We start from the raw sequence: 23333 nt of genomic DNA, 5'->3' as shown, positions 1-23333 counted from the left end.
CTGCCTGACCCTGCTCTAAGCATCTCACACGCATTAACTCATGTACTATTACCCTCATTTTACAGATGGGGAAACCAAGGCACAGAGACATTTAGTAACTTGCCTGAGGTTATTTAGCTAGTAAGCGGCAGAGCCTGAATATGAACCCAATCAGTGGGGCTCCACAACACACATTCTTCACCAAGTCACCTCATTACCTCAAGTCCTAGAGAGACAGACATATAAACAGTTAATTGCAGCACAAGGTAGAGAATGTCATGTGGTGAGGGCCTAACAGAGGTGGTAAACTCATTTCATCCATCCATTCAATAAATCTTTAGACAGGGGTGCAATGGAGCAGGAACAGACATTCTACCTACTCTTGGGAAGCCTAAAATGGAGACACGGAGGTTAATCAAATTTTAACACCCAAAAAAGTTAAGTCCAATAAACAGGATCCCTTTGCTATGAAAACTGTAATCACAGAGACTTGTCATAAACGTAGAAAATGAGAGAAAGCTGATTCCCGGAGGAAGTAATGGTTGGGCTGGGGCAGATGAGTGGGAGTTAATCAAATGAAGAAAACAAAAGAGTTCCAGGCAGAGGGAATAGTATGTGCAAAGGCTCTGTGGTTGGTAGGAAGTGGTAAGCATGAGAACTGGAAGTCCTGCCCCCGATCTTTGGCCAGCTGACCTTGGCCAGCCCTCTCAGGCATGTAGCCCACCTGTTTGGAGCCCTACGGCTAACTCTTCCTGGATCATACTGCAGGCTGGCCATCCTCTGCTAGTGTAGATCCCAGCCTCCCTCAGCTCCAAGTGATAGGGCTGGCCTCAGGGGCCTCCTAAGGGAGGACTAAAAAAGCCCCAAAGCTGGAAGCTGGTATAGTGACTGATAGGAACAGTCTTGTCAGATAGGGAGTGGGGCAAGTCCCCAGTGAGTCTTTGGAGAATTAGTGGAGGAGTACACCATATAAATGACCTTTGTAAAAAGAAGGCTCAGAGCAGCTGGAGGCACAAAAGGGCGATGATCACCAGAGCCTCGACTGGGAGTCTTGGAGCACTCAACTCATACCAATTAACTCCTACTCCTTGACCCAGTGAGAAGGCAATGATTAAGCCTATTTTACAGGGCAGGGAAAGGCAAAGCTGTAAAGGAAAGTTGCTGTTTGGGGTGGCTTCTAGGCTTGACCCTTTTGGGAGGCAGCTGGGCCTTTGGAGAATGAGATTCTAAGGAACTATGTGGAGATTTTGTGACGATTCAGATAGCCTCTGGGATAAGTGGGTAAGACCCTAGCTTCCTAATGGGTCAGGAAAGGGGGAGAGACAGACTAGAGGGAAGAAAGGGAGCTTCCTCTTCCCAGGTTTCTCAGTGTCTCCTCTCTGCCTTGTTTACAGAAAACAAAGTGCCTTTGGCTGTCTCTGGACGGGTTCTCTTGAAGCAATTAGAGCAACCATAGTCAATGCTTCAAGGAGGACACCCTCCTCCCCCATTCTGCCACTGACACAGCAAGGGTGAAGGACCAACCGGGGTCCCCATGCTGGAATCTGTTGGGATCTGCATGCCTGAGGTCCCCAGCTCTCCAACCCCACCCTAGGCAGCTCTGAAAGCTACCCAAAGCCTTCCAAGTTTCCAGGGGCCCAACCTTAATCAAGCACTGAGGGCTGTGTCATCCTCATCACTAGGAACATCTGATGAGGAGGAACACTGAATGGGCCTCTCTGATTCCCAATGGGAAAACAAGCCCCTCCCTTCCTGACCCCCCCGCCCCCCTCCCCACGCCTGCCTGAGGTATGCCTTTTATCAGAACCACCCAACCAGAGGCACTAAACAAAGTGTGAATTCTCTGAAGCTCCCTTCAGGGGCAAGGGTGAGGGTGTGTGCACAAATCCCTGTTGTATCCTGTTGGGTTGGGGGGCCCTGCAGGATGCCACCACCCATCTGCCATGCTGCCTAGGCCCTGGGACTACTGGAAGACAGGGGAACCATCTGATGGGATGACATGGGCCAAGACCCAAGGTCGTGGGTAGAGATTCAGTGGCTGATAGAGGGGCAGCCCCCACTGATTTATGGGGGTCCAAAGACTCTTTATCTTAATACCCCTTGCATGCCATCTTTCCTACCAACCTGCTGCACTGCTTGGGTGGCAGAGGGGGGTTCTTTTTCCCTCCTCTACTTTGTACCCACCAGCCTCACACCAGGTCTGGGGGGTGTACTGGAACCAGCTCATACAGGCTTGCAAGAGCCAATTGCTAAATATTCAGGAATTTTGTGAGCTGGTTGTTAAACAGAGCCATCATTAAAAATTAAACTATATGAATCAGTGTCTCTCAGCCTTTTGTTCATTATTGCCTCCTAAGGAAACTTTTTAGACATTTTCCCCCTAATCTCCTACCACCCTCCCTGTGAAATTTTAATATCACAGATATATTGTATGTCTGTTTATGTACTGGATGTATATTTGTGCTTTATATTTACATAAGAAGAGTAAGACTTTTTCATCCCCTGCCAAGAACCAATTTTCACCCCTGTTGTAAATGCATGATATAAACACATAATTAAATAAATTATATTAAAAACAAAAGTAATATATATTCAAAATTCATCCCTTTCTAGTAAGGTGTTATGGAAAAACCCGAATGAACTTTCTGGCCAACCCAATACTACAATTGACTCTTTTGAAATTATTGATGTATCTCTTTTTCCCCTGGAGAGCTGGTTGTTCAACATTTACCAGTCCAACACTGGGCAAATATTTTAGAAAAATAACAGACACTTTGAGATGTGGTCAAAGAGAGGCTTGTCTATAGCAAAAACCTCACTTGAAGATGTATGAGAGAACATGGAGAATTCTAGTGGATGCAGGGAGAAGAGGAAAGAGGAGTCTGGAGAGAGAAAAGACCCTCTGGTGCTGACTCCAAATTGGCTGAAGGGTGTTTCTTATGAAAAGTTTAAAAAGGGGGGGCTTCCCTGGTGGCACAGTGGTTGAGAGCCCGCCTGCCGATGCAGGGGACACGGGTTCGTGCCCCGGTCCGGCAAGATCCCACATGCCACGGAGCGGCTGGGCCCGTGAGCGATGGCCGCTGAGCCTGCGCTCCGCAACAGGAGAGGCCACAACAGTGAGAGGCCCGCGTACCGCAAAAAAAAAAAAAAGGGAAAAAAGTGTGTATGTTGTGGGGAGCAGGTGTATGTATGTGTGTGTGTATATATAATCTACATCCTCATGCTCTAAGAGTGTTTGTGATTAGCAATTGCTTGCTTTTTCCTGAGGTGTAGTGTACACCTTTACACACCACCATTGGGGTCAAGAGGCATAAAACTGAGACGCCCCCATACCCACTGTCCCTTTCCTTCCCAGGGTCTCATGTCTAGAGTAAACATCTGAATCTCTATTCTGAACGGCATACTGGGCCCTACGCAGAGCACAGAGAAGCTGACAATGTTGTTTGGCCTTGAGTAGAGGGAGGAGACAAGACTTTCACACACAGATACACAATGTGGAAGCACTGAATCACTCTCTCCTTTCCCGGCCCCAGTTTCCTCACCAATGAAATGGGAAGGGTGGACTGAATTCTCAGGAGGACCTTCCAGTTCTCACTGTCCTTGTCTGTAAAGCTATCTTCTCTTCCATCCACCTGGACAAAGCTATGAGGTCCTGCCTAAGCACTGCCTCCTCCCTCTCCTCTGCCCTCACTCATCTCCCATCTGCCTGCAGGATGGCCTTTTAAAACTCAGCCCAGCTCCATCGTCTCCCATGAAATCCGAAAGTCTACAATATGTGAGAGGGTGGAACATGAACTCAAATGCTGTGCCATTACTTGTCAACTGGAGGACTACAAGCCATTACCAAACTCTCCCAACACCAGCTTCCTTGTGTTCAAAACAGGAATAAGGCCCACAGGGCCCAGCCTGGGGTAAAGATGCATGAGCTAGTGCTCTGCACATAGGTTCTTGTTATGGGCTCAACTGTTCCCTCCCAAATTCATATGTTGAAGCCCTATCCCCTAGTACCTTAGAATCCAATCTATCTGGTGTCCTCATAAGAAGAGAATAGGATACATAGACACCAGGGGTGTGTGTGTACAGAGGGAGGACCATGTGAAGAGGCAGCAAGAAGACAGCCATCTGCAAGCCAAGGACAGAGGTCTCAGGAGAAATCAAGCCTTCTGTCACCTTAATCTTAGAATTCCAGCCCCCAGAAGTGTGATGAAGTAAATTTGTTCAGGCCACCCTGTCTGTGGTATTTTGTTACAGCAGCCCTAATATAGTCCTTAAGAGGCACCGATTCTTTCTGCCTTTAATTTGTGTCAGCTTTGTCTTATGTGTGGGAAGTCTTGTTCCTCTGCTTATAAATGACTGAAGGGTGAGATCCAGGTGCGTGTACCTCTTCCTGTGCCCCCAGAGGGCACAGTTCAATGCCAGGCACAAAGTGTACACAGTCGGACCTCCTTCCTCACTGTCTGCTTCCCACAAGGGTGGGGGGGACCCAGCTGCCATCCATAAAGGTGCTTTTCAAACTGCAGGTCATGGAGTCAATTTAGTGAGTCACATGAGCACTTTTCAAAAATAATGACACAGAATAGCAGAGAATAGAAAATGCCAGAGTGCATCTCAGGCAGAAAGGGGAAGCGTTATTTTATGAAACTTCCATTTGTTTTTACATATTTGTAAATAAACAAAAAATAATTACCAACTATTCTAAGTGCTGTGAATTATGTCTGGTTACTGCATTGTGGTATTAAATGCATTTCTTAATATGAGTTACAAGCCCCCAAATCTGAAAAAACACCGCCCGCTACCAGTATTGTTCAGTTTCTCTTTGAGTGAGTTTATCATTGAAAAGCCAATGAGCTGTTCAGGGGAGGCCTGGGGTGGTGTAGGGGCAAGGACCTGAATGGGAGGAGTCACTTTGTCTAGGCCAGTAGCCATGGAGCCCTGCCCTTGGGTACTTTCCTCTCTGTGTCCTAGAAAAAGTAACATAACTTCACTGGGCCTCAGTTTCCCCATCTGTAAAAGGGGACTTATAAAACCTCTCATTGGGATGCTGTGAGGATTACCAGGAGCCAAGGAACCTGAAGATACTCACTCACTGATGTAAGAGATAGTTTTTTTTTTTATTTCATCATTTTGTTATTTCATCATTTCATTCAGCTCTGTCTACTCTAATAGGTAAATTGTTTCTTTCCTCTTCCACAGCAGGAGAAGGCAATGCACTTGCCCCTCACCCCTCAGGAATCCCTGGTTGGGGGTGGGCCAGGGTTGAAAGGGTATCTAGAAAGGTATTTCAGAGGCTAAATCCCAAAGTGAGACCCCTCCCTAAGGATTTTATGCAGAGAAAATCAAGTTCTGGTATATTCTCAAATCAGCTTCCCAAGAGCAGTCAATGTCCCAAGAGTCCAGGAGAAGGAGTAGCCTCTCACCCTTTATCCAGGAATCAGAGAGGATCTGGGCCTGTTACCACCCCTCTGCTCTGGCTGGGTTCCCAGGAATATTGCCTGCAAGCCCTGAGTCACTGCTAGAAGCCATCCTGGGCCCCTGGGAATGCAGGGTTGGGACAGCTTTTCCCAAGATGGTCCCCTGAACCTGGTGGTCCAGCACCCCCTCCCTTATCCAGATTGCTTCTCTCCATGACACATCTATCTTATCTGGGCCGAGGCCTTTCTGAAACCCATGTTGGCAAACCTGCTTCCAAGGAGGGAACTTAGACATGAGTGGAATATCTGGAATTCCTAGAGGGTTTATAACCCAGCAACTGGAACAGGTGTAGGTAGCTGACCCCTACCCCTACCCTGGCTCTTACCCTGCCTCCAGCTCCTGCATTTGTCTCCCCTCTCTGGCCCCAGAGCCGCATCTAGGTCACCATCCTGACCTCCATCCCCTGGTTCAGAGTAGAGAGCACTGGATACAGAGTTGAAGCTCTGTTTCTAGACCTAGCGCTGCTTCTGAGTGGCCTCAGGTAGTCCACCTCACCTCTCTGGGTCTCAGCTCCCTCGCCTGTAAAACAAATGGGCTGGTGGGGGATGGGCTGGTATTTAACTTTCTGTAAGACTCAAATCTTTAACTGTTCTTTCTAAAATTCTAGGAAATGAACTAGAGGAGCTAAAACCATGCTTGTTTGCTCCCCAAAGAGAGAATCGGGCACTTGTGTTCCTGGGGATGTAGTCGGAGTTTCCAAGCCATCAGACCAGTTTCTGGGGTTTGGAATCTGGTTGATGGGGCAGGGGTGGGCATCCTTTCTGCAGCCTGCACCAGCAGGGTGCAGAATCTGGACTGTCCAGGGTGTACCAAAGTCTGGGACAGGGCTGGGGGAGTGGCCTTTCCCCCACAACAGCAGCACTCTGCACCTAACTTCTCCTTGGCAGTCTTCACTAGCCATTCTCCCTTTTCTTCCTTTGTCTCAACTCAGAGACCCTCTGCCTTATTATTTTTAATGTGGTATTATCTTTTTTATTTTTTTTGCAGTACGTGGGCATCTCACTGTTGCGGCCTCTCCCATTGCGGAGCACAGGCTCCGGACGCGCAGGCTCAGCGGCCATGGCTCACGGGCCCAGCCGCTCTGCGGCATGTGGGATCTTGCCGGACCGGGGCACGAACCCGTGTCCCCTGCATTGGCAGGAGGGCTCTCAACCACTGCGCCACCAGGGAAGCCCTAATGTGGTATTATCTTTAATTAAGTACAAAGACTTTTCCAATCATGTCACCTAGAGATCATTTTATCCACTGCTCTGTTGGCCGCCAGTCTCTTGTCTCTCTCCTCAGCAATGGTAAGGAGGATACCTTTTCTATGGGGAAGACAGATCCATGATTTGTTGCCTTTGCCAGTAATGAAAATGTTGGAGATCTGGGTGGCAAAGCTGTTGCCATTATCATCTTTCACATGAACTACATCAAAAGAATGAGGAATGTCCCTCCTAGTTGGTGACCAATTCTTCCCACTTTAGCACCTCCAGTCACCATGAACAGGTTACCAGTGTCAAAGTTGATGAAATCATTAATCTTGCCAGTCTCCAAATCAATTTGAATTGTGTAATTCACCTTGATGAGGGAATCAGGGTAGCAGATGGTGCGAACATCATGGGTCACCAGATAAGTGATTCCTTTTGTCCCCACAAAGATCTTTCTCATTTTGCACAACTTATACTTGGCCTCCTCAGGTATAATATGATGAACAGCAAAGCGACCCTTGGTGTCATAGATGAGACAAAAATTCTCTCCAGTCTTGTCAATGCTCATGACTTCTATAAAACCAGCAGGGAGGGTTATAATCAGTGTGCACCTGGCCATCAATCTTAATGAAACGCTGCATGCAGATCTTCTTTACTTCATCTCCTGTTAGGGCATACTTAAGTCTGTTCCTTAGGAAAATGATTAGGGGGAGATATTCCCTCAGCTTGTAGGGACCAATAGATGGACAAGGAGCAAACACACCAACCAGTCAGTTTATCCAGCATCCAATGCTTTGGAGCTGCTACGCGCTTCAGGTGCTTCTTGGGACCATAAGCCATGACTGCACTAAGCATGAAAAGAGCCCCTTTGCCTTATTTTGAAGATACCCATTGTCCAGGGCTTATCAGAGGGACCCCCAAACTTCACCCACTCAAATCTGCCCCCAGATCATTCCTAAGTGTCACCCCCCACCTTGCCCAACTGTTCTTTATGAGTCAGGAAGCCAACAAACAGCCTCTCTGGACTAGAGTTTCACTTTGGTGAAATTAATCCTCAAAAAAGAGGCCCTCAAATGCTGTTCTCCTCTGTGAAGCCTGCCCTGACCAATAGCCTCACTCCAGAACCTTTTCCCCTTTCCTCCACACCAGACATTCAATTATTTAATCATTTATCTACTCAGTGTATACTGAATGCCAGCTACCTACCCTGTGCTCTGCTGGGTGCTGGGATAAGGAAAGCAAAAACAGACCCAGCTCCTCCTCCTCAGGAGTTTAGGGCCTGGTGGGCAGAGCCCTGGTGGGCTCTTCTTACATATCCCTTCCTCCTTGCTCCCCTCCCAGCCCCCACTAGCTCCCAAGACCAGCTTCCAAGGACAGCACCTTGTCTTATGCATATTCGTTTCTCAACACACAGCACATGTCTGTTATCCAGTAGGCCTTCAATATATTACAGATTACATATGAGTGGCCAAAAACGGAAATTGGTTTATGGCTGAGGCTGGTTCTAACTCTGTTATAGGGTTAACAAAAGATGGAGAAAGTAATTAAGGCTAGACACTGGGTTAAATCACATGCTGCTGCTGCTAGCCAACAGGATGCAGTTTGGCCGCGTGTCTATCAATTATAAACGCATTCACTTTTTGACCCAGCAATTCCACTTCTAGAAGTTTATTCCACAGATGGATGCTCACACATGAAAAATGATATACGTACAATGTTAGTCACTGTAGTATTGTTTGCAACAGATTGGAAATAACTTGAATATTCATCGATGGGGTCTAATATTTTTTTTAAAAAATAAATTTATTTATTTATGGCTGCATTGGGTCTTCGTTGCTGCTTGTGGGCTTTCTCTAGTTGCGGTGTGCGGGCTTCTCATTGCAGTGGCTTCTCTTGTTGCAGAGCACAGGCTCTAGGGCACAGGCTCAGTAGCTGTGGCGCACGGGCTTAGCTGTTCTGAGGCATGTGGGATCTTCCCAGACCAGGGCTCAAACCCATGTCCCCTGCACAGGGGGATTCTTAACCACTGCGCCACCAGGGAAGTTCCCTAATTTTTTTTTTTTTAAATTGAGGTATAGTTGATGTATAATATAAGTTTCCAGTGTACAACACAGTGGCTCACAATTTTTAAAGGTTATATTCCACCTATAGTTATAAAATATTGGCTATATTCCCTGTGTTTTACTATATATCCTTGTACAATAGCTTATTTATATTATAGATAGTAGTTTGTACCCATACCCATACCCCTACCTTGCCTCTCCACCATGGGGCCTAGTTTAATACATTATGCTACACTACATAAAGCAGAATCCTGTGTGGTGTTAAAAAAAACAAAAAAAAAGGGAGGGAGACGCAAGAGGGAAGAGATATGGGGATATATGTATACGTGTGACTCATTCACTTTGTTATGGGGCAGAAGCTAATACACGATTGTAGAGCAATTATACTCCAATGAAAATGTTAAAAAAAAAAAAAGAATGAGGAAGCTCTGTTTGAATATAAATAGGAAGTCCTCTGAGATATACTCTTGAGTTTAAAAAGGTGAGAATAGTTCATTATTCTTTGTGTAAAAAATGAAAAGATAGGGAAGAATATAATTAAGTATAATGTATTTGTTTAGATATGCATAGAAGGGTGCTTCAGGAGGAGGGTCCACAAGGAACAGGTAACAGTGGGTACTGTGGAAGGAAAAATTGGCAAATGAGAAACAGGTGGGAAAAAACCTTTCCATAGTATCCATCGAATTTTTTGAATATTGTACTATGTAAATGTGTTACCTATTAAAAGTTAAAATAGGGCTTCCCTGGTGGCGCAGTGGTTGAGAGTCCGCCTGCTGATGCAGGGTATACGGGTTCGTGCCCCGGTCCGGGAAGATCCCACATGCCGTGGAGCGGCTAGGCCTGTGAGCCATGGCCGCTGAGCCTGCACGTCCGGAGGCTGTGCTCCGCAACAGGAGAGGCCACAACAGTGAGAGGCCCGCGTACCGCAAAAAATAAATAAATAAAAATTAAAATAAAAATAAGGGACTTCCCTGGCGGTCCAGCTGTTAAGACTCCGCGCTTCCAATGCAGGGGGTGGGGGTTTGATCCCTGGAGCTAAGATCCCATATGCCAAGGGGTGCAGCCAAAAATAAAATAAATAAATAAAAAGTAAACATTAACAAATAAATAAAATAAAAATAAAGTTAATGATAAAGACTATGAGGCAACATGGGGAAATGCTAATAAGGTAGGTGGGAAAAAAGAAAAAAAACTGTATTCAGTAGGATTACAGCTATGTAAAAAAATGCATGTTAAAATTTCCATCTGTGGAAGGAACATTCTAAGTAATTTTTATTTCCTTCTGGTTTTGAAATTTTTTTCCATAAATTTCTGTAATAAACATATATTGCTTTTATTAGAGAAAACTTGTAACAGAAAATACATATATACTAACAGAATGGAGCATTCTGTATAACCGCAATTATGAAAAAAGGTATTGAAAAAGACTGGAAGAAAATATGCAAAATGTTCACAGAGTTGTCTCTGGGTGTGAGATATTAGGTAATGTTTAAAATATTACAATATTTTGTATTACTTTTGTGGTGGATTGAAGGAAGGAAGGTAGAAAGGAAGGAAATCTAATGGAAGGTAATTCTTCAAAATAACAGTAAGATTATGGGTCATTTTTGTTGCTTTGTTCAGTTTTTCAAACCTTCCTTTATTTGGTTTTGTTGTTATTTTTACAGGAATAACACCCTCACTGCTGCAGAGTGGGATTCCACTCCCCAAAATCCTGCTCATTTGTACTAAAGAGCTAGAGTTCCTAGTTGCTTGTTATTCATTCCAAGTAATAAGGCCCAAGGGGTTGCTCTGGATAGTGGGAGATTGCTACTGGTGACACAGTAGTTACTGGGGAGAAAGAGCAAAGCATCAGAGAACCCTTAGGCCCTTAAAATGTCTCAGTTGGCAAACATTTATGAAGCCCTGACTGCTAGGTTTGGTGCTGGGAGAGTATAGCTTTCTAGGTGAGTATGTTTCATGCACAGATGTAAGGAGATTAAGGAGGTCTGAACAGAAGCCTGGCAAGATCAGGCCTTGTAGGCAGTGACCAACTTTGCCACTGGACAAAATTAGGCCTGTCCAAGGGTTGAACCCTCACTGGTCCTCACCTGCCTTGCCATAGTGAGCACGTGTCCACTCATAATCTTCTTGGAGGAAGGACACTGTTAGTGATTGCAAGGCAAATTGCCCAAGAAAGGTTTTGGTCATTCAAACTCAGAGACCTGGTTTCTGATTCTGGTTCTGCTATTAACCAGCTATGGGACCTTGGACAAGTAATCCTACCTTTATGAGCCTCATCTCTTCATCTGTAAAATGGGGAGAATCATAATAATTATGAATAGTACCTGCCCTGACTGCCTCCCACAGTTTCTGTGAGGATCAGGTGACAGACACAGTGTATATAAAAAGCACTTTAAAAGTAAAAAGGATTTCAGCTGATGAATGGATAAACAAAACGTAGTACATCGATACAATGGAATACTATTTAATCTTTAAAAGGAAAGAAGTACTGATACATGACAACATGGATAAACCTTGAAAACATTTTGCTAACTGAAAGAAGCCAGAGGCCACATATTGTATGATTCCACTTCCATGAAATATCCAGAATAGGCAAATCCATAAAGATAGAAAGCAGATTAATGGTTGCCAGTGGCTGGGGGGGAGGGATAAACGGAGAGTGACCAACGGGTACAGGGTTTCCTTTTGAGGTGAGGAAATGTTCAGGAACTAGATAGTGGCAACGGTTGCAAAACATTGTGAGTGTACTAAATGCCAATGAGGTGCATACTTTAAATGGTTAAAATGATAAATTTTATATGTATTTTACCACAATTTTTTAAAACTTAAAAACAGTATAAATGATGATTCAAATCTGAGTTTATTATGATTATTATTTCCACAATTAATAATCAAAAGCATTAGATGTTTAGAATTTCAGGGCTCTTCATCTATACTAGGGCAGTGTGAGAAGTGACTAGAAAAAGGAAAAAAGAAAAAAAAGGAAATCCCTTACAGAAAGTGGGCAGAGTCCCAGAGATATGAACCCTTGGCCCAGGAGAAGTGTGACCATTGGAGAAACCCAGAATGCCAAGGCCAGGGAAGCACGCTCTCAAAACCATCTGGGTGGGCTTATCCTTTAATTTGGTGGCTATGTGGTTTCTTTGGGAAGATTTAATCTCCAGCCTCTTGCCCCCAAACCGTTTCCCAGCCAGCCTAGAAGAGTGTTCTCTGGTTCTTGCCCTGAAGGCAAAGGGCAGCTTCCTGGACCCAAAGGGGCCCTAACCAGGCTTAGCTCCTGAATGACCCTAGACCCATAAGGTTTCAGAGCTGGAGAGACTCCTGGATGAAGAATTCTTGATAACAATGATGTGACTTTTTTTTTTTTTTTTTTAAACAGCCAGAAGGAAATCTTGGCAAGATTAGTAGACTTCCCCATGCTGTTGACACCACAGAAAGTGACCACATAAGGGCACTGATGATGCTGGGCATCCATGATATCCTGGAGCATGTCTACAAGGCACTGTGGCTGTAGAATCTGCACCAGGGACTCTTGGAGAGCTTGCTTTACAGTGGAAGTCACCGTGCTGAACGTCCCCATCACCTTGCCTTCCAGCTTGTTGGCCACAGATTCAGAGTTGCACTGCAATGTCTGCTGCCACGTTCTTAGCGATGAGATGGTCATGCATCTTGTCCAGCAGAGATTCCATGTCTTCACGACTCAAGCTCTTCTAACCCTCAAGGCCCTTCAGCATCCCAAACATGCCACCCAGAGTCCCCTTGGTAGCACTAGGTTTGGTGGAGTTTTGAGCAGCCCCTTCGTCATCTGAGCTGCTGCAGTCTAGATCCTGAAGCTGCCTCCCAGACCCGGTCCCTCGAATCAAGCTGATGTCCTCGGGTGGGGCCACCTCAGGGGCTCCACTGGTGGTGAGAGTGCAATAGTCCAGGACTTCCCTGTTAGCAGTGCCACCCAGTGCCCACATCCAGGGCACTTTTTTGCCCTTCTCCTTGGGAGCATCTGACTTACTGGACTTTCCAGACTTCTCCATACCCCTCCCATGCTTCTGAATGAACTCTTCTCACTTCCTGCGGATCAGTTCCTCTTTGGAAAGCTCTATCACGTTCTCAGGCCCCACTGGGAGACCTGACTGTTCTGCAGGGACTGCTTTGCTGGTAGCCAAAGGGCCATCAGAACCTTCCTTCTTGGCCCCCTTTCTTTTTGTTTTTTGCTGTTGTCTTTTCCCAAGGCTTTTCAGCCTGTGTCTCTTTTTTCTTTTTGTGAATTTTATTTTATTTACTTTTTTATACAGCAGGTTCTTATTAGTTATCCATTTTATACATGTTAGTGTATATATGTCAATCCTAATCTCCTAATTCATCACAACAATGGTGTGACATTTTGATGACAGGACACTCAGATGTACAAAGAAGACATTATTTTTTTTTTTGCATTTCCTGAGACTGATTTACTCTGTCTCATAAATCCACACCTCAGGGAGTGGGAACTGAGAAGGGAGGGGACAACTTGCCAATTAGGCATCTTGGTCTGCTTCCATTTCAACTGCATCTAACAGATAAATATTCAGTCACCTCATTAAAAGGACCATTTCTCCCTTCCCTCCCCCTATGAACCTTAGGGAAGGGTCAGTTCTCAGTCTCGCAATCTACTGCCCCCCCCATCCCTCTCCTTCTTCTCACAATGCACCAGGGCTTGAGGGGCGGGCATACCCTCTCTGCCAGGATTTCCTAAAATTCCCGGACAAGAGTAGCTGGGCACTGGCTTAAAATGTTCCTTCAGAGGCTCCCATCCTGGACAGTCTCATCAAGTAATTTGGGGTGTGACCCAGGAATCTGAGTTTAGTTGTCTCCCGGGAAGTTAGAGAAATACTGCTCTGTGCCATATACTGAGTTCTCTGTAGCCTGGCTTACAGTAACCTCCTTAATGGTCAAGTCCTCCAAGCTCACTTAAGGGAGTGGGAGCTTAAAACATTTATAAAATCATTTCTTTCTCCCCATAGCCTGTCTTTCAAGATTATTGCCTTACAAGGAGGCCCCCACCACCACCAACAAAGGGAAACTTGTTAACTGAAGGACAGCAATGCCTTTGTTGTACAAATTTGTATCTGCTCCTCTTCTGATGTTCCAGAAACCTGTTGATTCTGGCCTGGGGAGCCCCAGGGGTCAATATGATTAATGGAGCTATGCTTTCAAAAATATATTTTAAAATCCCCATTCACTAACAACAATATCTAACATTCATCAAAAACTTACTATGTACAAGGCGTTGTGTTGCATGCACTCACGTATTATCTTCTTCAGTCTTCAGAGCAACCTTACACTGTAACTGTACCCACTTTACAGATAAAGAAACTGAGGTGCATAGGGGTTAAACAACTTTCCCAGGGTCACACCACTAATATTGGAAGAGACAGGATTTGAACTGATGTTTGGGTAATTTTAAGGGTTCTTTTAATCACAAAGATACTCCTTCCCTACTTGAGTTTGAGGCCTCTTGGAAACTGTCTGGTCCAGCCTTCCTATTTTATAGGTGTGGAGATCCAGGATGCGAGAGGGAAAGTGACTTGCCCAAGGACACAGAGCTAGTCAGCAGCAAGGCTGGGAATGGACCCCAGGCCTAGAACTCCTGATCCAGTGCTCCACCCCTCAGCCTCTGTGCCTCGGTGCTGGCATTCGACATGCAACACACGACATTTAGTAACTGCTGCTGTACAGAGTGCCGAACTGCCTGAGGACAGTGAGAGTCTTCACGGGACTGAGATCTGCCTGATGGTTTCATAATTTCACTAGGTTCTTAAAATGAGAGGGGCCCACCCAAGAGCTTCAATGCTGTTACACTGTAAATTTCTATTCACTGATTTCTAACATGCACATTTCTTGGTATGTCTCCAAACCATCTACAGTCTCTCTGTTCTGCAGATTTTTAGGAATCTGGTGATTTTTAGAAAAAGGTATAGCTGGTGGCCCCATCAGGGCAGACCTGGACCCATAAAGGCTTGTTTCACCTTTGCAAGGTGCAAAGCCCTGAGGCAGGGAACTCCTTTGAGGCTGTGAGTAACTGGGGTGAGAAACCTTTTGACCTCTAGCCACAGGATCTTTGTCCCAGCACATTTCACAACTTGGAAAGGGAGCTCTGACTCCCAAGTGGAGGAAGCAAGGGAGTTCATGTTTAGTGAGTGGCTGCAATGAGGCCTGTGTTAAGTATTTAATTCCCACCTTCACCCTGCAATATTATCCTCATTTTACAGAAGAAGAAATCAAAGTTCAGAGAGGGTAATTTGCCTGAGGTCTCACAGCTTTTAGATCAGTTGACCTAGAATTTGAACTCAGAGTCTGCTGGACTCTGGAGACTCTGTAGGACACCATGGAGCCATCAAGGGTGAAATGCCACCTGCAAGTGTTACCAAGGCCTGTAAGTCTCACCATCTGCTGCCAGACATGGTTCTTGTTCATTCTCCCTCATTCTTGATGCTTCCCTGGGCTGCCAGTTCCTGATTATGTGCTACTCTTATCTGGTCATGCTTGTGCCCATCTCACCTTTCATTTTCTGTCCAGGAGTTAACAGCCTTAATGAGAAGGTGTTCTAGAGGTCAATCACTACATGCACACCCACACTCTTTCTGGGGTACTCCTTACCTCAAAATTGCACCTGTCTGCCCTGGGATGGACACCTGACCAAGGTCAGTTCAGGTGTAATTAGCCCAGATGCTTGTGCTTTGTGGGGTCTTATTTAACAAAGAGGAGCTGTTTTAATCAGATGTTTTTTCAAGAAATGGAAACTGGGTACTGAATCAGTAGCAGCACTTGAATTATAAAGGTTGAGATTAGAAAGGGGACTAGGAAGTGGGAAAAGATGTGACGACCCACTTCTGAAATGATGAATAACTAAGACTATGTAGTGAGAAAAGAATATAGTATATGTGCAGAGAGTGGTAGAAAAGCTGCAAATACATATATTATATATATTTGTATATATAGTATATATTTGTATATATAATATATATTATGTATACATATATTTTACACATCCAAAAATAGCTGCAGCTCCCATGAGGCCATGCTGTGTAGCAGTTCCTGTTCTTGGATTCCCATAATCCTGTGTCCTTTCATTAAACCCCCCTTTCCTGAGGTAAAATGAATGGGTTTCTTCCCTTCCTTGAAACCAAAGAAGTTTTGTCTAGAGCAGGAGGAAACTTGAAATAATTTATAAGGTTTGAACTTCCTTACAATTGACAAAGGACACCTTTGGGTTAAGAGGTCTCAGAGGGCTCCAACCAACAAGTCACACAGAACAACTTTTAAGCAGTGAGTAAAAAGTAGTCACGTAGTCTTCCAGTTATCTATTGCTATGAATGATACCACCCAAACTTAGAGGCTTAAAACAACCATCACTCTTTTGCTCATTAAATCCATAACTTGGGCAGGCTCAACAGGGACAGCTTGGAAAGCTTGTTTCTGCTCCACCTGGCCTCAGCCGGGGTGGCTCAAAGGCTTGAGCCGGACTCACCTGAAGGCTCACTCACTTATGCACTCACTCATCCACAAGGTAGATTAGTGCTGGCTGCTGAATGGGGCCTCAGCTGGGGCTCTGTCAGACACCTACCTACCCAGGGCCTCTCCATGTGGTTTCTCCCCTTCCTTGTGGCATAGTGATTAGGTCCCAAGAATAAGCATTCCCAGAGGTGGAAGCTGTATCATCTTTTATGACCTTGGAAGTCACATAACATCATGGACACACTCAGATTCAAGAGAAGAAAGCATAAATGATGTCAACATTACACTGTAAGGAGAACATGCTGGAAGGGGTATATTGTGGTGCCCATTTTCAGAAAATATAATCTGTCACATATAGCTAATGAGCTATAGACATTAGGAGGATGGAGAAAGCCCCTGACCTATGTTCAGACAAATGCACATTAAATCACTAACAGATTAAGAGCTTCAGTAAAATTGCTGCTGCAGTGAGACAGAATTATAAAAAGCAGAGAGAAATATAAAGTACAGCATGTGGGAACATTTAACGCAGGTGCAAACAGCCTAGTAGACCTCAGTAACCCCTGGGAGTCTCACTATCTAAGAGCAGCATACTAATGTTGAACCTGAACGATCTGTTAAGAAGGGAGGGATGGGGTGATATACTTTGGAACAACTTACATCAGAAATCATTAAAATAATGTTTTGGTTTTTAAATGGATAACTTCAAAACAGATTAACTTTCTTTTGTGATGACAGGTAAATATTACTATAGTATCCTATAATTATTTTATGTTTTACTTTTCAATAAGAAAGAGCAACCTACCTTATAGTTCTCTTGGAGATATTCCATTATCTCCTAGCCTCTAATGCTGTGCCAGATAAGTCTGCTGTTACTCTTAGCTCCTTTGTAGGTCATCTGTTTTACTTCCCTGGTTGCATTTAGGATGGGATTGTTTTTCTTTGTCTTTTGTGTACTGTATTTGCTCTTACATATATGTCTACCTGTGGAATTAAAGAAAAATTCTGCTCAGAGTTCAATATTATTCTTCAATCTGATGATACATGTTGCACAATAAAGATTTTGGTCTTTTTCCTAGGTTCTGGGGAGGGAGCTTCTGAACCCTTCCTGATTTTCCTGAGTGTTAGGGGTGTCTACGTTAACCATGGTGGTAGGGCCCTCAGACCACACCTGAGTTTATGTTAATGAGTGACTCAGGATTAGGGCTGGTCACAACAGAAAGACCAATAATGTGATTAGAGGGTTGGGGATTTGAGCCATGTGATATCAGCTCAACTTCCTCCTGGAAGAGAAGGTGGGCTGGAGATTGAGTTCAGTCAATCATGCATATATAATGAAATCCCAATAAAAACTCTGGACACTCGAAGCTTGGGTGAGCCTCCTGGTTGGTGAATGTATTGGTGTCCTGGGAAGATGATACATCCAGATTCCACAGAGAAGGGGCTGGGAAGGTCCATGTTTGGTATCCTCCCAGACCTCATCCTATATGTCTCTTTATTTGGCTGACTCTGAGTTGTATCCTTTATAATAAAACCATAATCATAAAGTATAGCACTTTCCTAAGTTCTATAAATAATCCTAGCAAATTATGGAACCTGAGGGGTTCATGGGAACCCTGAATTTGCAGCCGATTGGTCAGAGGTGAGCATGGCCTGGGGACCCTTGAGCTTGCAGCTGGTGTAGGTAGAGTAAGGCAGTCTTACTGGGGACTGTGCCCTTAACCTGCGGAGGCTGCACTAACTCTGGGTTACTGCCAGAACTGCACTGCAGTATTGCACACATCTTTCTTCACTCTGGAAAGATTTCAGTGTTAGACACATGTGCTCAGCAAATACTACACTGGGTTACTGAAAAGCCTGTAATGACTCCCCATTACCTGTTGTTCCAAGAGGAGCAAACTGGGGTTCCTCTTCCTGACATCAAAGACATGCCATTAACTATAGGAGAAATAATGTCATACCTCTGATATAGAAATAAAACAGTAAAAAATAGAGGCAGTGTGGTAGATGGCATTAGTGTTCCTTTAGTGTACACTACTGGTGCTCGGTCCAAATTTTCTCAGATCTCTTTTCAGGTTCTGTTCCCTTTCCTGAGTTCTGGGTGATTTTGTTTCCAAGAGCCATGCACCTGTGATTCTTTTTGAAGGGTTGGTCCAGGGCTGCTGGAACTGCTTCACCCACATTCAGAAAGCCAGAAGTATCCTTAGAACAGTCCTTAACCGATGACTGACAGCTGTGGAAATATGAAAGCCCAGCTCCCTTGCCTTGAGTTGGGATGAACTCTGAGGTATAATTTGTACCCAGAACCCCCTCTGGATAAGGCTCAGACCAGGACTTGGCCTGAAATTATACCCTTACTTAGCTTTGTCTCCTTTCCTGTCCTGCTCCTCCATTCCTTTTCCAGATTCTCCCAGAACACTTCCTTAATAGATCACTTAACCCACAAATACTTGACTCAGGGTCTGCTTCTGGGAACATAACCTAAAACAGTTCCCTGTTATTCACTACCCAGCAGGTTGCCATGTGACTTGCAGTGCCTGGGGAGAGGGGGAATCTATTTCTCAGCCCTCCTTGAGTCAAGCTTGGCCACGTGATGTGCTCTGACCAATGGAATGTGATGAGAAGTATGTCACACATTACTTGAATCTTAAGAATCATCACATGGTACTAGAATTGTTTTTTTCTCTGGGGGAAAGGCCAAGATAGGAGCTGCTCCTTCAGCCTGGGTTCCAGAATAAGATGTGTGAAGCAGAACCATATTTGACGCATAGCTAACATGTAATGTGAGCAAGAATAAACCTTTATTATTGTAAGACACTGAAATTTGTGGGTTATTACTGCAGTATAACCTAACGTATGTAATACAGGCAGTGTAGTTAAGAGCATGTGTCCTTGAGTTAAAGCCAAACTGAGGTCAAAGCCAAACTCTACCACTTACTATCTGTATAACCTTGGCCAACTTATTCAGCCTCTCCAAGCCTCAGTTCCTCCATTTGTAAAATGGAGATAGCAGTGACATCTACCTCATAAGGTTGTTGTGGGGATTAAATGAGTTAACACATATAAAGTTCTTCCAACAGTACTGATAAATGCTTGACTAATATTAACTAAAGTGAACTACAACTATGAACCATGATAGCACATCCCCCAGTTTTCAGTGTTTTCTCCCACAACCACTGAGCTTGCTGGTTGCCTCCCCAGCATCCATTCCACTCTTCCCTCAGTCTCAATTTCTGTTTGGGGATCTATGTGGTTCTGAACTGATTTCACTGTGACTTCACTTGGCCTAAGATAAATCAAACAACTAATAGTGTCCTGGTAAACTGGATCCCAGGAGGGCAAGGAGGGAAGCCAATTTTCATGGTGTAAATTCTCCCTCCATGGCCAATTTCAAGCTACCAATGGTTTAACAACTGACTTGCAAAAATTTTGGAATATTTAAGTCACGTGGAGAGCCAGTATAAGCCGGCTCCAGCACACCATATGCCACCCCTCTAGCCATAATACATAAGCGCAAGCTCCTCCAATCAGTAAGAATCTCAGGACATCTGCAACTCTAATCAAACATAAACAATTCCCCTGAATTTTGCAAAATATAAAAGAGCTTTCCAAAGTGTATTAGGTTGAACATATGAAATCGCCAACATTAGTTTTGATCTACATAGGAGGCAATTTCATATGATTCAGCCTAAGGGATCAAATAGACAGGAAAATATGGCAGAAGAAAGAAAGAGGAAGGAATGAAGCAAGATGGAAGAAGGAAGGAGAGGAGGAGGAGTTAGATGCCACCAGAAGCAAATCTGAAGAACGACCATGTGGAGCTTAAAAAGAGATGGCAATCCTTCACTCCACGACGGGTATTAAATATAATTTTGGACAACCAGCTTCTTCATTATTTGATTACACACCCTCTGGGAAGTATCATTACACCATACAAGCTTATCTAACATCTTCATTCTTTCAACCTTGTTTTCATAGCACTGAACCGTGATTCCCTCCCTTTCCATCAAGGGCGAGAAACTCAGAAAGGTCTGAGGAGAGATTTTTGGCAAGCACCTTTCGACAGGTTTTGGGGGAAACTCGGTCACGCTATTTGGGGAATTCCATTTCCCGTGGCCTTTTCCCTCGTCATAAATTCACTGCAGCAACCTGGGGAGTTAGGGGCCCCAGCCGGTCGGACTCCTACACCTCTCGGAGCCTGAGGTAACTCACCTGTGCGGGGGGGATTAGAAGGCCCCTCAGGGGCTGGCCGTGAGGATTAAACGATAAAATACACTTGCAAGGCACAGCACTCGACAGGAGCCATTAAGTAGGACAATTTAAACACCGAGCGGCTCTTACAGAGCGCAGCAAGGGAGGAAAAACACTCCACCACCGCCCACGCCTCTGCCTCAGCCGCTTCCCGGCGGCCTCCGCGGTGGGCGTGGCCCCGCTTCCCAGAATGGCCCGCAGGTGGGTCACGGGACAAGAGATCCGGCGCCAGCGGATTGAGGCGGCGGCGTCGTAGCCCCTGCCGCATAGCGGAGGAGTACACAGTGCCTGTGCTCTCCAGCCACCTCCTACAGCCCATCCCATAGGAGCAGCATCTACACGAGGACACCGCACAGCCGGCATGCATACACTAGCCCACACCTCCGCACACGACCACACCCTCTGCTTTGGGCCCACACAGGGCACACACCTCCCCAGCGGAGCAGAGCCCACGCGGCACGGCGCTGGGAGCATATGCAGAGCACAACGCAGTGCATCTGCACACAGACGGCACGTCTCAACCTCCACACGGAGTGCAGAACTCCCAACATACACCCAGCCTTCGCTCTGCTTACCGAAGACATGCGTGCATCCCATGACACACCAAAAACATAGTACACACAACACACAGCGTACCACTTCACATGCGCAGACTACAAACACCATGTATTTTGAGTTGTACGCACCCCCACATGGAGGTCGACTTCACACACACACACCACAACGCACTGGCCCCCCTCACCCACATGACATGCATACATTACACACTACACCAGACACAAAATATACACTTAAACCCCTGCTATAAAGAACATGCATTCATCGCCCACATGCTTATATTACCCATACCACACTAAATACGGCATGCTGTAGAAGCCCTGCGCATCCTACAGACACATGCATATATCACATCATTACACACTCAGCAACATATTCCCAACACAAAAAACTCCAATGTATCAACAGACCCATGCTACACCCACTGTGCACAAACATGAATAATCACACGTACCCACACCTCAGCACGCTGGACATGTGTATATGCCGCACCAGACAAAAATCACACCCACACCTGACCCACTGAACCCCCAGGTACACCTGTGGTGCCCAGCCATCTCTGTGTACTTGAGACTTGTCTGATTTTAACATTGAAAGTCCTAAGTCCCAGGAAACGCTTCCATTTGGGGGAATCCAGAATGGTAGTCACCCCACACACTGTTCAAATGAATCAGGCCAGGACCCTCAGTTAATACCAGTGATAAAAGCAAGCTGCTCTGGGGGCAAAGAGATAGGGGGCCGGAGTGGCCCAGAGCTAAGGAGACCCTCAGGAGTGGCTCCCATCCACATCCACCACCACCCTTTGTCTATAGAAAGAGTGCAGCTAGGGAGGAAATGCCCTAAAAAACAAAGTTACTATCAGCATCTTCCAAAAAAAGGAAAGAGGCAGAGTCCTAACCACACCTAACTTTGGGGTTTTACCCTTGGCAAAGCACTTTTACTGAACTTACCTCATTAGATCCTTACAAAAACCTGTGAGGTAGGTAGCGTAGGTGCTATTATGACAATGATGCTGAAAAGCACAGGCACCTGCTTGAGGTCACACAGTACAGGTCAGGCAGAGCAAGTTTGGAAGAAGTCCCATCTCCCTGTTCACCCCACCCAGGCTTCCCCCTTCCTGCGGGCTGTCTGCACAGTCCTCCCTCCCCCCCATCCTGGCCGATGCACAGCGGCTAGAATCAAGAAGCCACCTGTCTTGAGCCACTGCCTTCAAAAGTCTTTCATTCCCTCCCATTAGGGCAAGGTGCCCTGGCTGCCCCACCCTCAGGGTGGATTAGGCCTCTGCCTCCCTGCTGGGGTTTAAAGTACATCAAAAGAGATCCTTGCATCAAAATAGCTCTCATAGGCCCTGTCTGGTAGCTTGAAATCACACCAGGAGAGACCCCTTTTAGGTAAAGGCACTGTACCTTGATGGCCCTTGCTCAAAATGCACGCTACAGCTTCAGCACCTTAGCTGGCATTGTCTCCTCTGTCACAAAGTGCGTTGCAACAGACATTGCCTAATGCCGGCTTGCGCATGGAACTGGATTGTCTCTAGCAAGTCCTGTGGGAATGGGGCGCAGGATGACAAAAGTTTGATCGTGGCTGAGGGAGGGCATGAGAAGGGTGCAGAGTGACCTGGAGAGGGGAAAACAGGACAATAGACATACGGGATGTTGAAAAGGATGGGGACACACCCTTGGCAGGAGTGCAGGAGGAGACCCTGAGTCTAAGAAGGAAGGCAAAGGGAATGCCATGAGCTTTCTAGAGATGACAGGAAGTAGAAGAGGGCCGAGTGTATAGGGTGGGCATATATGGGGGTGGAGAGATTGGTGGGAGAGGGCTGTTTATGAGGAGGCCCCTGGGGAGGGAGCTGTTTGTGGGGGACATTCTGGTTCATTGCTGGTGGCACCCTGAGCAGGTCACTTGAGCATTCACAAATTATTCCTCTGTGGAAGTTGCAGAAGAAAATGTAAAGATGTGGGAAAATGTTTGTGATGTATTGATAAGTGAGAAAAAAGGAGGTTACAAGACAGGACATACAGTGGGATCCCTATTTTGTAACACTGGCTGGAAAGACACCAAAATGTTAGCTCTAGTTATCTCTGCTGTAGTGAGAATGACTTGCATTTCTTCTTGGAGCCTTTCTGTATTTTCCAGATTTTCTACAATAAACTTGAAATGTGATTTTTGTGCGTTATCAGGAAGGGTTATTTTAGAGAAACGTTCATTGACTATTTATTGAGTTCTTATTAAATTCTGCAGTGCTGGCACCACACATGATGCAGAGAAAAGTAAGCCACGGCCATTGCTTTCAGATTACCCTTAAATCCAGTCATGGCACAGG

General features: G+C 45.4%; 1 long non-coding RNA gene and 1 pseudogene across 1 annotated transcript in view; both read right to left on the bottom strand.

Annotated features, from left to right (window-relative positions):
• Positions 1-22599, bottom strand: part of LOC149748204 (uncharacterized) — a 34082-nt gene extending 11483 nt beyond the window's left edge. The window contains exons 1-2 of the long non-coding RNA XR_016394641.1: positions 20411-22599; positions 17004-17182 (exon numbers count right to left, since the gene is read on the bottom strand). This is a non-coding gene — a long non-coding RNA (uncharacterized LOC149748204). The remainder of the gene's footprint in view (positions 1-17003; positions 17183-20410) is intronic.
• LOC149748205 (small ribosomal subunit protein eS4, X isoform-like) lies at positions 1769-8105 on the bottom strand (annotated as a pseudogene).
• Positions 22600-23333: the final 734 nt, after the last annotated feature.

The sequence above is a fragment of the Delphinapterus leucas genome, chromosome 10 (assembly GCF_059928025.1).
Source record: "Delphinapterus leucas isolate spDelLeu-1000000601 "Yukka" chromosome 10, BTC_Dleu_Yukka2, whole genome shotgun sequence".
Lineage (NCBI taxonomy): Eukaryota > Metazoa > Chordata > Mammalia > Artiodactyla > Monodontidae > Delphinapterus > Delphinapterus leucas.
Note: the sequence above shows the minus strand (reverse complement) of the source record. Positions and strands in the feature narration are given on the sequence as shown.